The following is a 17,971-nucleotide window of genomic DNA, read 5'->3' on the forward strand; positions in this document are numbered from 1 at the left end:
TCAGGAGCATTCTCTATCTAGTAAAAACTCTCAAGGATATGTGCTATCCTCTCAAAAGTGTAAGGACTTTTCCACAGCTGCAGAGGGGATTTTGCCTGTGCAAAGTTCTTTGTCATCCACACGAATGAATGTAGAACCTTCCGTAGATTCCACAGGGATATTGGTCATGGGACAATGTAAACACACAGAGACTACCTCGGGCCCTTTGCCTCTAGTGAGGGAGAATACTGAATCTTCTACATATTCTTTTCCTACTCTTGGACCTTTGCCACCATCACCTCGAGAACCTGGTACACATTCATCTTTTACTCAAGGAGGTGCAGAAACATTCCCATCTAGTCCCGGGAACCTAGCACATTTGCAATCATCCCAGGGGCCTCTGACACATTCCATCTCAGCCCAGGCAATGACTCATATCTCTGGATCTGCTGAAGGGGCTCTACTGCATTCAGCTCCTTCCCCAGCAGTTTCAGAAACAAATGAATATTCTCCTTCTACCTGAGGGACTTCAGACACTTCCAGATGTGCTGAACTGCACCTGGATCATACTACATTATTACAGGTGTCACCATCATCTTTGAGATCTGAGCAAGGATCTCTGGGACCTTGCATACCTGAAGGGACTAAATCTAAGGAAACAACTGTAGGGTTTTATGCATCTGCTCAGGGCACTAGGGGTCATTCCTTATTGGCACAAGCCAAAGCAGGAAAGTCCATGTCTGCAAGGTAGAGAGTGGGAATTTTGCCTCCCACTCCAGGACCTTTAGGGTCCACCCAAATCACTCGGGTGGTCTCAGAGTCTTTTCCATCTGATCAGAAGCCTCTGGGAATTTCTTCCTCTTTACCAGGAACTCTAAGCTCTTCATCTTCCATAGAGGCTTCTGGAAATTCCCTTTCTGACCAAGGGTCTCTAAAACTGCCCACCACTAAGCAAGGGAGTGTAAAAACTGTGCCATTTTCTCCAAAGACTGTGCAACATCCAACTTATTGCCAGAAAGGTATGAGATTTTCTCCCCCTTCTGAACATTCTAGACAAAGATCCCAACTTTCCTCAAGGGACTTTGGGACATTACTACCTAGCCAGAAATCTCAAAAATCCATTCCATATTCACCAGCATATGTAACACATTCACCATCTGTACTAGGTTCTCAGGAGCATCCTCTATGTAGTAAAGACTCTCAATGATATGTGCTAACTTCTCAAAAGTTTAAGGACTTTTCCACAGCTGCAGAGGGGACTTTGCCTGTGCTAAGTTCTTTGTCATCCACCCGAAGGAAAATAGAACCTTGGGCAGATTCCTCAGGGATATTGGGCTTGGGGCAATGTAATCACACAGAGACTACCTCAGGCCCTTTGCCTCTAGTGAAGGAGAATACAGAATCTTCTACATCTGCTTTGTCTACTCTAGGACCTTTGCCACCATCACCTCGAGAACCTTGTACACATTCATCTTTTACTCAAGGAGGTGCAGAAACATTCCCATCTGGTCCTGGGACCCTAGCACATTTGCAGTCAGCCCAGGGGCCTCTGACACTTTCAAGCTCAGCCCAGGCAATGACCCATATTCTGGATATGCTGAAGGGGCTCTACTGCATTCAACTCCTTCCCCAACAGTTTCAGAAACAAATGAATGTTCTCCATCTACCCAAGGGACTTCAGACACTTTCAGATGTGCTGAACTGCCCCTGGATCTTACTACATCACTACAGTTGTCACCATCATCTTTGAGATCTGAGCAAGGAACTCTAGGACTTTGTTCAACTGAAGAATGCCATCTAGAAGTGACTAAATCTAAAGAAACAACTCTAGGGTCTTCCACATCTGCTCAGGGCACTGAGGGGATTTTTTTATCTGCAGAAGCCACAGTAGGAAAGTCCCTGTCTGCAAAGGAGACTGTGGGAGCTTTGCTTCCCACTCCAGGACATCTGGGGTCTACCCAATATACTCAGGTGCGACCGGAATCTGTGTCATCTGAGCAGATGTCTCTGGGAATTTGTTTATCTTCACAAGGAACCCTAGGTTCTTCATCTTTCCAAGAGGCTTTCGGACATTTCTGTTTTTCCCAAGGGTATCTAAAAGCCCAATTTTAAACAGGGGAATACACAAAGTGTTTCATTTGCTCAAGATACTTTGCATCCTCCAACTTCTTGTCAGACAGAAGTAGGATTTTCTCCAACTGCCCATCATTTTGCACAAAGATCCCCAGGTTTCCCAAGGGACACTCGAACTTTCCTACCTAGCCAGAAATCTCAAGAAACCTTTTATCCTACACCATCAGTACTGGGTGTTCAGGAGCATCTTGTATCTACTCCAGAGGTTCTAGAAGCTTTGTCATCTTTTCAAAAGCACAAGAAATTTTCCAGGGCACAAGAGGGAACTTTGCTCATGCAAAGTTCTTTTTTCCCCAAACAAAGAAATCGAGAAAATTCAACAGATGCCACAGGGATATTTGCACAATATGAAGAGTCACACAGTGCTTTAGGCCTTTTTCCACAAGTGAGGCAGGCTGTAGCATCTTCTCAGTCTACTTCAGCAAATCTAGGAACATTGCCACCATCATCGCCAACACCTGGTAGACATTCCTGTTCTGACCAAGGAGGTGCAAAGACTTTCCCATTTGGTCAAGGGTATCTAGCACTTTTGCAATCTGCCCAGGGGCCTCTGAAACTTTCTATCTCAGCCCAGGCAATGATGAATACATCACAATGCTATGAATGTTCTCATAATCCTCTGGGTCTTTCATCCTCAGAACAAAGGACTCCAGGATCTTCTGATTCTGCTCAAGGAGGTGTGAGTCCCAGTCTCTGCACAAGGGGACCATACATCTGTCCACATGTCCACAAAGGTCTACCCAACATTCTACATCTTCCAAAAGGTTTTCAAGTCCTTCTTTACATACACAAGGTATAGGAACTCACTCCACATCTACACACTACACAGTAGCAGACTCACCATCTTTACCAGTGTGTCAGGGATATAACCACCCTGCTAAAAATACAGCAAGGATTTTGAGATCTGACCAGGGATCTCTGAGGATTTCAGCAAATACACAGGCTCTGTAGAAACATTGCTGCCTCCCCAGGGGGCTCTAGGATATTCATCATTTGCATGAGGAGCACAAAAATTTTCAACAGCTACCCCAGGACATGTGATATCCAATGACTCACCTCTGAAACTTGCAATTTCTGCCCAACTTAGTTCCTCACTTTCTTCCCTAAGCCTTTTGGATCTTCCCTTTCCACAGAAGAGCCTTTAGACCTCTCTAAACCTACAGAGGGACCTTTAACTTCATTCCAGGGACCAAATGAGTCTTTGAATTCCCTACAAGGGGTTCAACAAACAGATCCATCTACTTCAGATCCTTCAGGATCTATGCATTCTTCCAAAGGACCCATGGTAATTTCTTTATCTGATCGAGGAACACTAGGATCTATATCATCTGCCCTAGAGCCTTTGACATTGTCCCTATCTGCTCAAGGGAATCCAGGACATTTGTTATCTGTTCAAGAAGCTGGAGGCCCTTGGCTGTCTTTATAGGGGAACCTGGAAGGTTGTACCTGTACACATGGCAATCCAGGAATATCCAATGCTTCATCACGAGCTTTGGAAATTTCAGCATCTACCATAGTGAGTCCAGGACCTTCTCCATCTGTCCAATTGGATTTGAAAGAGTAACATTCTGTCTTAATGTCTTGGAGACCTTCCATGTCTGCCCAAGGTGTACTAGAAACATCAATATCTTCCCAAGGGCTTACAGAAACTTCCTTGTTACCTCAAGAGCCTCCAGGACACTGGTTGGAAAATGAGGCTTTAGGATATTTACCATCCAATCCTGAAGATCTTGGACTTTCTGATTCTTCCCAGGACACACTAGAAATATGGGCATGTATGCAAAATAGTACAGAAATACCATCTGTCACCCAAGAGGTCATAGAATCTTTGTCAGCCACACAAGATTCTCCCAAATTACCAGTTCCTTCACCACTTAGTCCAGAGACAGAAGAACCTCTGACATATACACAATCCATTTCTAAGAGTTCAAAATCTGTGCCAGGGACTCCAGAAGCTTTGGCATCTGTGTTAGGGTCTCTGTGTCTTTTGAAACCCAATGAAGGTGCTCTGAGCCCTTTAGTATCTGAACAAGGGATCCTGAGAACACCAGCATTTCCCCAGGAAAGTCTAGAACTTTCTCAACCTGCCCAGGGGCCTCTAAAACCTGTGACATCTCACCAAGAAACCGTGGATACTTCCTTTTCAACAGAGTTTCAGGGACTGTCCCTTTGTGCAGAAGGGGACATTATGCCTACCCCTCCTCATGAAGATGGATGGAGAAATTTCTCTTATCTCAAAAAGAACCCTAGACGTTTGAAATCTAACCAAAGGATAATGAAACATGTCCCAATTCCTGAAAGGGATATCAGATACTGCCTTTCAGAACTTGATGCCTTAAAATGTATCTCTTCTGCCGTAAGTAGCCTCACATCTTCCAAGTATGCAGAAAAGGAATCCAGTCCTACCTCTACTCCTCAAAGGAGCATCTCCCCCTTAAAATCATCTCAATTGAGTTTCAGATCTAGTATTCTTTGTAAAAAAGGTCTCAGTCATTCTCCTCCTCCAGGAGATTGCCCCACACCTTCTAAATTGAGGAAAACAAGACCAAGCCCTTCCTCTGTAGATCAAGAGGGCCTGAAATATGTGCGCTCAAAACATGCGGGTTGGAAACACTGCCATTCTTCCAAAATTTGGGTAAGAGTTTGCAAATTTAAGAAAGAGTTGTAAAGCTTAAAACTATGACTAACATAAACTTCGCCACATCTGATTCTGCTAAAGGAGCCTGCAGATGCTCACCATCTCATGAGGTGGGCCTCAGAAGTCCCCTACCAAGCCAAGGCATTCACAGACCATCTAAGTCTACTGAAACCCCATCAGAAAAAGCCCCTTCAGACCAATGGGACACCAAAGCTTCCAATTCAGAGCATAAGGTTGACAAGCCATCCTCCATCCTTACAGAAGAGTGCATGCGAACCACTCTTTCTCATGAAGACAGCCTCAGGCATCCCACCTTCCTCATGAGATTCCCAGACACGCTACTTCTACCAAGAGAAAACAGAGGAAAGCCTCTGTTACCCAAGGAGCCCTGCAAGCTTCCCCTACAGATCAAGAATTCATTGATTCATCTCCAGATGGAGACAGTCCCCATAGAGGTGTGCAACACTCATCATCACCCCAAGAGGATATCAGCCATTCTTTTTCTACTAAGGAGGACTCAAAACATATTCCTAATGTCCAAGAGGGAGAGAAAACTTCCAGAAGTGCCAAACGAAAGCCCATAGCTTTTGTGCCTATCCTATGGGCATTCATACCTCCAAAAGGGAGTACCACATTCCCTTTTGGAACATTCCCTGTTATGCGAAGATATGACAAACATACAATATCTCAAGCAGAGGATGTGGTACCTGCTCTCTCCTGTCCTCGGAGAGACCCATCATTACAATATAAATTTGGGTTCCCCCTTTGTGACCATTCTGTCCTAGGAGGCCACAAATATACACATCATTTGAAAATCAATCTCAACAGGATCACACTGCAAAAGGGGAGTTGTAGTTCTTTCCTCTTCCCTAAAGGAGGTGTCGGACCTTCTCAATCAGACCACTGTGGACTCAGACTTTCCAGTTCTCACCAAAGGGACACTGGCTTTGTGATCCCTGTTTCAGAAAGGCTCAGAATGCTTCAGGCTGAAATAGGTGGCCCCTCAAATGCTCCATCTAAGAAACTGGGCCTCACCGGTGCTTTTTATGACAAAAGAGATATCGAAAATGCTCTAGGAGGCTTACGACTTACTCCTTGCTTCTGACTTCCTTCTTCTGCCCAGGGACACACCAGAGCTTCCCAGCCTGCCAAACGGAACCTGTAAGGCAGTCCATCTCAAGAGGGTGGCCTGGGCCCTACTCTCTCTTACTCTGGCATTTTCAGTTCTTTTTTGATACAGAAGCTGCCCTCATATTTTCCCTTTCTATGCCCCTTATGAACAACATGAATTTAGAACTTTTTCTTTTCATCAACTGTATATCAAACTTACAATTTCCACTCCTAGCTGCCTCAGATGCACATTGAAGCCTCATCTATGCCCCTGTGACTAAAAGCAGGACAAGAATCCCCTTTCTGATAAAGATTAGATCACAATTGTATCCAGAAGAATGTGCTATATAATTTTCACCTCATGGAGAGTATTATGTGATTCTTCTGAACATTGAGGACCTAGACCTACCTACTAGATCTGATCTAGTCCATGAAAATTCCACTCCCTTGATCTAAGGTGCACCAAGTGCTTCTTATTCTGATCCTCTGACCTAATTACCCCTGTCCAAGGATCAGGACCCGGGTTCCTGAAGTCTCAGAGCTTAAGAGTAGCAAGCACGTTAATGAACCCAGGACATAGACATTAAGCTGACCAGCAAAAATGAGAAAGCCTTGCCATTTTTAGAAGTAGGCAGCAGATTTATCAGGAGAACTAGCTGGGAAATGTCTCCTAGCACACTGGAGATTGATTAAGCTGTTGCATGGCCTGCATGATTTGCGTGTTCTAGGTTCCCAGGACGTCTCAATCATGAAATATTCAGGCCTTCTCTCCTCTCCATATCGACCCTTGATCTTGTACAGATACAATAGTCTTTGGCATTTCTACTTTCCCCAACATGGTGTGAACCTTTCTGCCTCTAAAGGATGGCATCCTTTATAGATTGTTTGTGGATACATCAACATTATCACTCTGTCACTGGGTCCTCCAAGTCCTGTTTCTGACACACAAACCTCAGAATTATCCCTTCAGCACCAAAAAGACTCACACTGTTTCCCCATTCTTGAAGTGGAGCTTAAATCACTCTCAGTGGCTCAAGGAGTCATCAGGTACACTTTGTCTAAATTAGGAATTCAAAAACACTCCAGGCATTCTTCTCTGGTAAGGTTCAGACCTACAGCTTAAGAACCACAGATCTTCTAAACTACTGTATGGACCAAGGGAACTTCTGATATGCCCATTCTGAACCAGGGATCCTCAGATCATCCCCAATAGCCTAAGTGACCTTCATCTTACCTGTCTAGAACCAATGTGCTGGGGCTGGAGAGATGGCTCAGCAGTTAAAAGCACTGACTTCTCTTCCACAGGTCCTGAGTTCAATTCTCAGCAATCACTTGTTGTACCACAACCATCTGTCATGGGACCTGATGCCACATTATGGTATGTCTGAAGACAATGACAGTATACCCACATACATGAAATAGAACCTATGTGACTCACAACTTACACCAATAACTCAAGGGGGATTCAGATGTAACCCCCGAAATCAAATATGTTAGAAACTCCCGAGTATTGAAGGCAGCATTATCATATGAGAACCAGAAACCTCAGAATTTCGTTAATTTCCCTCAGAATTACCACTTCAGAACAAAGGTGTCACATAGGTCCTCAATAACTGAAGATGCCCTGATACATATGACATGATAAGCAAAGGACTTATCAACAGACCCCAACAACATTTTAAGAAAGCCACAAAGTTGGCTCTTTTACTATCAGCATGCAATAGCATTGATGAAGTTACAATGGGGACTCAGATGTACCCTTCTAGACCCAGGATAATTTATACCTCCAGCATAAATATCAACTCCATCACGTCAGGCCCCCTCAGATGTAAAGTATCCCATAACTTCAAGGGGGCTGACACCCAGTTGGTTTATCTTTTGAAGAGCACCTAAACCTTGCTTCCTCTAATCATAGTATCCCCTGACATTATGTGTGTGCCAAAGGGGTCAGCTGACCTTGAGTAAAACTCTTTATTCTTCCTCCTTCTGCACTGGAAGGGTCTGAGACATGCCTCTCTGATGAAGCAAGGTATAGAACTGACTTTGTGAGTGAGAAGTTTATCTCAAATATTCAGGCTCAGCTCTAGTGTGCTTCAGGCTGAATCCTTGGTACCAAGAATACACAAGAGCTTCAGTCTTTGTTCATGGTGGAATCAGGTCTACCACTCAACTCAGAGCTTCTTCCTCAGACCTTATTGTTTAGGGAATACACTTTTGACCACCAAAAACAAACAAACAAACAAAACAAACCTCACAGAACTCCAGAGTCAAGTCCCATGGCCAATGTATAAAAACCTCAGCCTGGATCCAAGTCTCTCTTTAAGCTGGTCATCAGAAAGGTAACTGTACACTACACCCACACCTGTGTGCTTTGTTGTAAGTTTAATAGGCAACAAATCCAGGGACTTTGAACCAACTTGTCAGAAGAAACCTCAGATTGCTGTCAAATCTTCATGGAGTCCTAAGAGATAAGAATTTTTTAGAGTTCTCTGAAGATGTGGAGGCCTGGAGTGCCTGGAACAAACTCCTCTACAGAAGGTGAACAGGGCAACTCCCCTACTGTCCAACAGGGTTGAGGGACTTTCTACTTTCCAAACCTATAGTATTTTCCTTCCTGTGATGATCAAGGTCATAAAATGTACACCTTTGATGCAATGGGCAATCATAAAAATCCCTTCCGTTCAGGAACCCATGGGATATTTTACCTCTGACCAAGGAGAATTGCTCCCTCTGCTCAAAGTTCACAGAAATCAAGAGGAGGAGGCCAATCCTGGAACCTTATGCCACTTCCTTGAGTATAGTCACATGACATTGTGTGAAATCATCATTATAACTCTGTTCTGGTTGGTTGAACATAATTCTTAGGAGGCAATCATGCTGAGGATACAATCCGAAGCTTTTCATGAATCATGGTATCTATATTTGGTGCCTTGCTAATTCAGCTAAGGATATGGATACCCCAGGCTGTGAAGAACTGTCAGAAGTTGTGGCCATGCTAGGACCTCATGAGCTAAGGTAAGCAATTTAATTTTTGCTCAAAATATTATGGGGAATTTTATACTCTGATCATCTCTCCTGTTACAAGGATATCAGCAACTCCTTTCTCCCCAGGGCTACTCATTCCTTCTACCTTTAATTAAGGAGGCATCACATATTCCCACTGAAGCAAAGGGAGCCTCAGATCATACCAGTTTGTCCAAAGCAGGCTTGGACATTCATTTAGGTCGAGGAATCCCACAGAGCTTGCTGATATTATGGACTGAACCTTAGATGTTTTTCCTAATGTTTCTGAGACTTTTCCTTCAGTTCAAGGTAAACTCTAGGTTCAAAAAGGTTTCAATGAAGAATCTTTGACATAGATACTCTGTCAAGGAAGAATCTTTCATTTTATCTTTGAATTAGGGAAAAATAGAATCACCCTTATATTTGACCGGGGATTAATACAAATTCTGCTGCTTATGGAGCCTACAGAAAAGCCACTGACATGAAAAACTCAAGCCAATGTTCTTTTTTTTTTCTTTTTTTTTTTTCCTCAAGGAAACTTTAAATCAACTTCTCTTGACTATGCTTACCTCAGAAAATCCACTTTTATCCATAGAACCATGAGGTCTATTCCTCTAGGAGGTCCTAAAGTTTCCCTTCAGACCTGGATGGCCAGGCATGCTCAAATAAAAGAAGGGATGCCAAACACTCTGAAATGATGTCCTGGGACATGACAGTAATTATATGAACTCTAATCTAATTTTTAATTTTAAGCCTGTCACTTGAAATGGATCAATTCCATTTTGGTGCCTATGCCTGGGATGCTGCTGTACAGCTTATGGAGAACATAGAGCTAGAGTTTACCAAACAATTTGAAAGAAAACTGCTCTGATTGTTGGCAAGCAAAACTCAAAGTCTCAGAACACATGGGTATTCTGGACTATGAGGACATTTGCACTTGATAAGTTATTTTTGACATCTTCCAATTCCCAAGGTAAACTTTTGTCTGAGGGATTCTGTGACCTTCCTTCTCTTCCTTATCCACCCAACACGTTCTCTTTCTCAAAAATGTCATTCAAATATATGAAGTATATATGTGAATGTATACTTCAAAGTAGTTTTATACCTAGCTGGTCAGCCATATTTCCAAAAGTGACTCCTTCTGTAAACAATGTACCCTAGACCATTCTGGTTTGAGGTCCCATAGTCCAAGTTACAAATCAGAGCAAAGTACCTGTGCCATCTGCCTTTAGGCAAGTCAATAGAAATGTAATAACTTCATTAATTCTGCCTAGACCTGGATAGATGAATAAAGTCAAAGAAGTATACTAGCCAGCAACAGTCATTGAAAGCCTTTGGAAGAAAAAAAAAATATATATTGCTGCCATGTCTCTCATGAATGAACACAAACTATGAAAATAAAAACTCTGAATAAGAATTGGAAACTTATGATCATGCCTGGAAACATTCTCCACTCTATAAGGTACCAGGGACCTTTACCTTTGACAGAGGTGTATATGGCAATTTCACATTCTGCCTCAAGAGGAGTCTGCCCTCCTCTTTCAGTAGGGCCTTCGAGATTTCCTTTTTTACATGGGGCCCACATTTCCCCATGGTAACTCATTTTTTTCTCACTACACTGAATAGAATGTCAGAACTCTCCTAGGGCTAACATTGCCTTAGACCCTATTGGTCAAATGTCGCCTAAAACATGTATTATGCCTTATAAGGAATATTCCTAATCCTACCAAGTAGCTTTGAATCATTTTTCCTTAAAGGGATGTCAGACCATAAGAGACTTATACCACTCATTCTACATAAAAGAGAATCTAACATTCCCTGTCTTCCCAGTAGGAATCTGGGCCTATTGTCTACTTCAATTCACCAAGAGGATTTTAGAACTTCAGTTTCTACAAAGGGGTTCCTGGGAAATCAAAGACTATTGAAAGGGCTCTCAGAACTAGCTCCTGTGTCAAAGGGGCGTTTCATACATCTACTCTCTGTACTAGGACACTTCAGGTCCATCTGTGCAATTATTGAACCACCAGAGATTCTCTTCTGGCTGTGCCTCGCAAATACCCCTATTAACTAAGTTTGCTTTAAACATATCCATACAATACATACACGACCAATGACACCTCACATTTTCTATCCTTTTAGATCATAGGACAGAAAATAGAAATCTGAAATTGGCTCTCATATCCTGTGCTTCAAAAATGGTCATCAAAATGCACCATTCCTATCTCTTATTCACAGATGTGTGCAGCTGAACACAGCCTCGAGGAAACATCAATGCTTGCATAACTACTTATGCTGGGAGATTGTTGTGACTACTGACTGGACTCTCAAAGATGTTACACAGGGTATGCATATGGGGGAAATACTTGGAAGCTAGTGAGGCAGAGTCTGAACATTCCTCCAGTACTCAGTGAAGCCAAGAAACTTACCCTGTTGACCATGGGTGAACTGGATATTTCTGACCTGCAAAATATGATTGGGGACCTCTACTTTAGGAACTAAGACATTCACGATTTTTTCTCTGTTGAAGGTGGTCTTGGAACTTACCATTCTGAGAAGAGGTTCTCATAACTCCTATGTTCCCAGGATTCCTCTCACACTCCTTGTTTTTTGAAGTAGCCAAGAGAACTAACCTGGGTGAGGCTGAGTGAGGTTCAGTCTTTTCCTTCCCTCAAAATATGGCCTTGGATCTTGTCCATTTCTGCAAGGGAGGGGGGCATTAACCACTGTGTTTGACCAAAGGAAGATCACACTATTCTTTATTCCTAAAATGCCATTAGATATGCTCTTTTGAATAATAATGCATGGTGCCTTGTATCCTCAAGCATTCACTTATGACTTTGAACTATATCAAATGTATATTCTCTAATTAAGTAAGATTCAAGCCTTTCCCTTTTATAAGGATGACAGGGGAAATATATTGTTTTTCTCTGGTTTGTGGTTCCAGGTCATATATATATATATAAGTATTGACTGGATCCTATGTTATGCTTTGCAATCCAATTGAATTGTTGTTGCCTATATATGTACATATTAAGACAAACTGAAGGTGGCAACCTAGCCAGGGACAGACATCCAGGCTGTTTGAAAAGGCTTGGAATGTTATCTGAACTCCCCCAGACTAAACACAGGATGTGGAACTTTTACCAACTAAGGAAGATTTGGAAGCTGAAGAGCAGTGGAGGGACTTCCTTTACTGATCAAGGTAAAAGGGACATTCATACATAACAGGATGTTGCATGGCACTTACCCCCTCTCCAAGGTTTTTCTAATGCATGCCATTGTACCAACCAGGTCTCATTATTTTCTCTTACTCCTAAGTGCCCAGTACTTCCTCTCTTCCCAAGTTACCTCAGTTCTTTGTTTTGTTTTGTTTTTCACTGAAGAGAATGTCAGACATTCCTCCTATGACTAAGCCTCCTGCAGACCTTCTCTATTTGCCCAAGATTGTCTAAAGTACTCATTTAGTAGAAATACCCTCAAACTTTCAGTTTCGTTGAATGTGGGACTCAGTCATTTCTCTTGTGACAAAAGATGTCCCAAACCACTGCCTGCCAAATACAAAAGTGGATGCTCACAGTCATCCATTGGACAGAGCATAAGGTCCTCAATGAAGGAGCCAGAGAAATACCCAGGGACATGAAGGGGACTGAAGCCCCATAGAAGGAACATCAATATGAACTAACTAGTACCCCTCCCCCAGAGCTCCTTGGAACTATGCCACCAATCAAATAAAACACATGGTGGAACTTGTGGCTCTAACCACAAGTGTAGCATAGGATGGCCTAGGAGTTCATCAATGGGAAGAGAGGACCTTGGTCCTGTGAAGGCTTTATTCCCCATTATAGGCAAATGCCAGGGCCAGGAAGCAGGAGTAGGTAGGTTGGGGAGCAGGGTGAGGGAGAAGGCATAGGAAATTTTCAGAAGGCAATCTAGGAAAGTAGATAATATTTGAAATGTAATTAAAGAAAATATCTAATAAAAAAAAAAGATGCCCCAGACTAAGTAAGCTTTATGCCATTCTCACAAAAAAAGTAGAATGATGTCCACTCACATGCAGTTCATTGTAGTACAAAAGGGGGCTATAATTACCTCCTTCAACCTCAAGGAACATAGACATCTAATTGCTTGCCAAGGGTGTATGTGTCATGGAGCAATGATGACAGAGACCTCAGGTTTGGATCCTATGGCCAAGAGGGTCTCATTTATTATACCGGTAGTCATAGGAGTTTCAGATATAGCCTCTTGGGATGCCCAAGAGTATTCTTTTCAAGGGCACCTTAAACTTGACTTAAACTCATACTACCTCAGTGCCACTCTCTATTAGAAAGATTGCAAGGCAAACACAATTGCAACTTCTCAGTGGGCTCTCACATGTTTCTGAGTGTAGGGCAGAGGGCAGAACATAGAAAGAAAACTAATATGCATGTGATCTTCCTAGAGTTAGGTGTCAGAAATGGTGTGTTCCTGTCTCTCAGTTATAGATAGGTACAGACAAATACAACCTCAGGTCAGACAACCACTCTCCCTGTTGGAAGAGTGTGCTGATTGTTCCTTGTATTCTTCCCAACAGTATATACAATATATGGATAATGGAAGGTGGGGAGACTAGATGGAAGCAAACTATGCACTACCATTCTGTTCTCCCTCTACCCAAGATAAACTAGATTTTTCCCTTTTGCACAATGTGGTGACTTGATCCTGCTACTTGGTTAATCATGGCCTGAAACTAACTAACTTACTCTCTCTCTCTCTCTCTCTCTCTCTCTCTCTCTCTCTCTCTCTCTCTCTCTCTCTCTCTCTCTCTCTCTCTCTCTCTTGCTCCCCCTTCCTTCCTTCCTTTCTTTCTTTTTCTTTAGTTCTCTCTCTCTTTCTTTCTTTCTTTCTTTCTTTCTTTCTTTCTTTCTTTCTTTCTTTCTTTCTTTCTTTCTTTCTTTCTTTCTTTCTTTCTTTCTTTCTCTTTCCTTCCTTCTTTCTTTCTTTTTTTTCTCTCTCTCTTGCTTTCTGTCTCTTTCTTTCTATCTCTCTCTCTCTCTCTCTAACTCCTTCATTCTCTTTCTCTCCTTCTTTCTTTCTCTTTCTTTCTTTCTCTCTTTCTTTCTTTCTTTCATTCTTTCTTTCTTCCTTCCTTCCTTTCTTCCCTCCTAAATTTCTTTCTCTTCTTTCCTTCTTCCTTCCTTCCATCTTTCCTTCCTTTCTTCCTTCCTTCATTCCTTTGTTCCTTTCTTTTTTAAGTATTTATTTATTTATTATATATACAGTGTTCTCTATGCATGTGTGCCTGCACATTAGAAGATGGCACTGGATACCATTACAGATGTTTGTGAACTCAGGAGCCCTGGGAGAGCCGTCAGTGTTCTTAACCACTGAATCATCTCTCCAGCCCCAGGTTCTTTCTTTTTAAGCAAAATGGGTCCGGAAGGTCATAGAAGTTGTAGGTATGAACAAATGCTACTCAACCTGTTTTCAAGGTATCTCATACCATCACCTTTGGATGAAGGGTCATCAGAATTTCACTTGGGATAGGTGGCCTTCATGACCTACTGCTGTTACCAACAATACCCAAAACCTTCCATTTCTGCCCAAGGTCAGTTATAATTATGACTGTAGTTTACTATTGGAATCTCAGAATTTTCATTTTTCCCAAGGGTACCAAAATTCAGGTATCCTAAGAGCATCCTTACATACATATGAGCCTCAAATATAACACTCCAATCATGAGCTTTAGATCATTTCCCTCCAACGATGGTCTCTAGGAAATTATACTTCACTTAATTCTGCCCTGCATTAACAGAGCCTTAAACTTAGGTCATCTATCCTTCGTACCATCCTTCATGAAAACACCCATATAACTGATGATAAGCTTCAAGAGTGCTTAGAGACTTACAGTCATGCCTGGTGCATAATACTTGTATTGCTCCCAGGCTTACCAAGGTGTATGTGAAGATGGGAATCTTCTAAGTTGTGAAGCAGTCCTACCTCTCCTGCTTAAGGTAGGCTAGGCCACTTTCTTAACCCTAAAGAGGTTGGGGACATTAAGCAGACTCTAATTCTGTTTTAATCTTCTACTCCTAAACATCAATACTTAGACCACTAATTTGTGTCCATTATATATCAAATGCACCCTCTGTATACATGAGGGTCCAATATCTGTCTTGTAAGCCTGACAGGCCTGAGATCATCTCTACCTGCCCCAGGCCCCAAACTTCACTTCCAGTCCAAAAGGTCTTCAATAATTACCCTCTCTGATCAGAAAGAATTGCAAACTATTCTCTATCTGATGGAGGGCAAAAATTTCCATTTAACTGTGTCTCACATCGAACTCCTCATTTGAAAGGGGCACCAGAATGACTCTTTTTGTTCCAGTGGTTCTCAAATTCACATCCTCTGTCGAAGAGGTCTATAAATGTCATCCAGTCATACCAGGGCTTCAGTGCCTCTCCCTCTCCCTATGGGAGCCTCAGACACACCACATCTAGTCATAAATATTTCCTCTTCTCCCTGTGTCTATTGGGCAATAAAGCCTTCTCGAATGCCCATATTTGACTGAAATATTTCCTTTTTTTTTCAGTGGTGGACACATACCTACACTCTCTTGTAAAGTGTAAATAGATCTTGTCTTATTGACTATGTGTGCCTGCTATATTACAACTGTCTAAGATTACTTCCAAACTTCTTCCTGTTACAAATATTCGGAGACATTCCTCCATTCAAGAAAAGTGGCCTTGCTCTTATGTCATCTGACTAAAGGTTTCATAGACCAAAGATAACCATCCAACCTGTTGGAATACTGAAACAATTGCTGCCTGCTTTCCACACACTACATAAAATATGTGGATATCCTAAATTCTACAAAAAAAGATTTGTAAGCAAATCAAGCAATACTGGGACTCCCTCTTCTCCAGAAGGTATTTGCATTTTCACCAATGTGAAATGGTATTTCTTATTTATTGAAAATAGCCAGAGATTTTACCCTTCTTACAAGTAGGTTTAGAATTTCACACTTGCAAAGTGTCACAGAAATGCTGCTTATGACCAGTATGCTTCAACTTCCTTATTCTCATGAAGTTTGCCACATTACCTCTTTGATGAAGGGCACAACCATTCTACTTCTGTGCAAAACTGCCCAAGCTCCTCCCCTATCTTCCTTTAGGAAGATTTAGACATTCACAACAGAGAGTGCTCCAACCTGTGTGGAGCACAGTGTGTTTGAGGAAATCCCCCAGATTCTCCATCTTCCCAGTGTATGTCCTACCTATAACTTCTAATTTCCGTGGTCTGGGAAGCACTGTTCTGACCTAAGAGATTTCTGAACACTCTGGACTGAAATCCCAAACAGAAGAGTATCAAGGTAAGGGTAAATCAGTTTACTATCTTTGTTTTGTTACTTTAGACAGAGACATCCTGGCCTCCAAGCAGAGGAATGTGTGGATAGACATATATTTAAGGAAGACACTAAACCAGAAAATACTACATTACACCCTCTTAAAAGACTTCTAAGATTGTTGTCATGCCTACCACTGACATTCAGATGATGTGTATTCTTGATTGTGATTTCATGTTTGGAGCTGATGAAGGAGTAAGTACCTGGAATGTCCTAGAATTCTCAAGGTATCAATCAGTGTTCAATTTTTGATCAATAGTGCTGCAGACATAGGAATAACAGGATAAAACTATTCTATACAATCCTATGAAGCTCCTATAACCATCCTCCTATTTTAGAGAATCTTAGATCTATCACCAATCCTGAGACGTGAAGAAACAATTCTTCTCCTGCACATAGGGATACTGCATATGTCTCTCCTTCTCCAAAAGTATTCCAATTACTGTCTTTTTACTGAATTTGCTTTTCGACTATACCTGAAATATTCCACTTTTCACCAAAAGATCTACCAGCCCTCCCTGTTCTAATAGAGAGCTACCGTCCACCAATATCCAAAGGGTTCTCAGACATTCTAAATATGCCCCTGTGGGAGTAAACTTACTAAGTCTATTTAATTGGGCTTCAGATCCTTCTGCTTTGACCAAAAAGATTTCAATCTACTGACTCTGAGTTACCAGGGGCCTCAGATCTCATTTTCCCCAAGTGGTCATCAAATATGCTTTTCTGACTAATAATGACCTTGCAATGTTCTCCTTTGATGGAGACACTTAGTCACCCCCTCCTCTAATTTTAACTCCCAAATGGACCTCCAGACCACCCAAGCTTAAATTACCTGAGCCGAACATTAAGAAGTACAGCCCAGAACAAAAGCTCATTTCCTCAATGCAGAAACTAAAATGATGTACTCCTCACGATTCATACCTAGACCCAGGAGATGAACATATGCCTGAGAAGAAAAACTAGTGTGGAACTGTCAGCCAGGTTTTTGGTGAGTGCTCAGACTGCTTCCTGATCCGGCACCACATTTACTACAGTGGACAGATGCTCTAGTCTCTGATGAGGAGTTGCTAGCTGTAAGGAAGTACCTGGAATGGGCTCCACTGCATGAGGTAGGCTGAGTCTTTGAGCTCACGTCAAGGAAAGAACATGCAAATTTAAACTCTACCCAACCAACATACTAGTTTACCTGTACAAAGGGGTTTTAGATTTCCAAATTCTCACAAAGATGCCCTCGTGTATTTCCCCTCTGACCATTGGGGTCCTATCTATTTTTCATGGCTCATAGGGTCTCATTTCTTCCCAATGTCCATTACCCAATCACCTCTGACCACCAGCCATACATCTCTGATTAGTGTTGGGGATGTTCTCGGTATGACAATAAGGCCAACAGTTGTGCCTACATGCCATTTTTGAATAATTGGATCTTAAATTCCACCTCTATTCAAGGGTACTTCAGAAAGACCTTTCTCATTACATGGGGTCTCTATAGTAGCATCTTTATTCAACAGGCCTCTGGTTGTACCTTCTGGCCAAGCAGTTCTTACATTTCACTTAAAGAGATGCCACATTTACACAATGTAGACAAAAAGGATTTGAGCATTCTCATACTCATCAATATAACATTCCTCCCCTCAGGTTTGAAGTCTCCAGAGCAGCAAGGAGAGTGGGGAGTAGAACTCATCATCTTTAGGTCACTCATCACCGATGGATTGATCCCAACCTTAGTA

This window comes from Mus musculus, chromosome Y (assembly GCF_000001635.26).
Source record: "Mus musculus strain C57BL/6J chromosome Y, GRCm38.p6 C57BL/6J".
In the NCBI taxonomy this organism is placed as follows: Eukaryota; Metazoa; Chordata; class Mammalia; order Rodentia; family Muridae; genus Mus; species Mus musculus.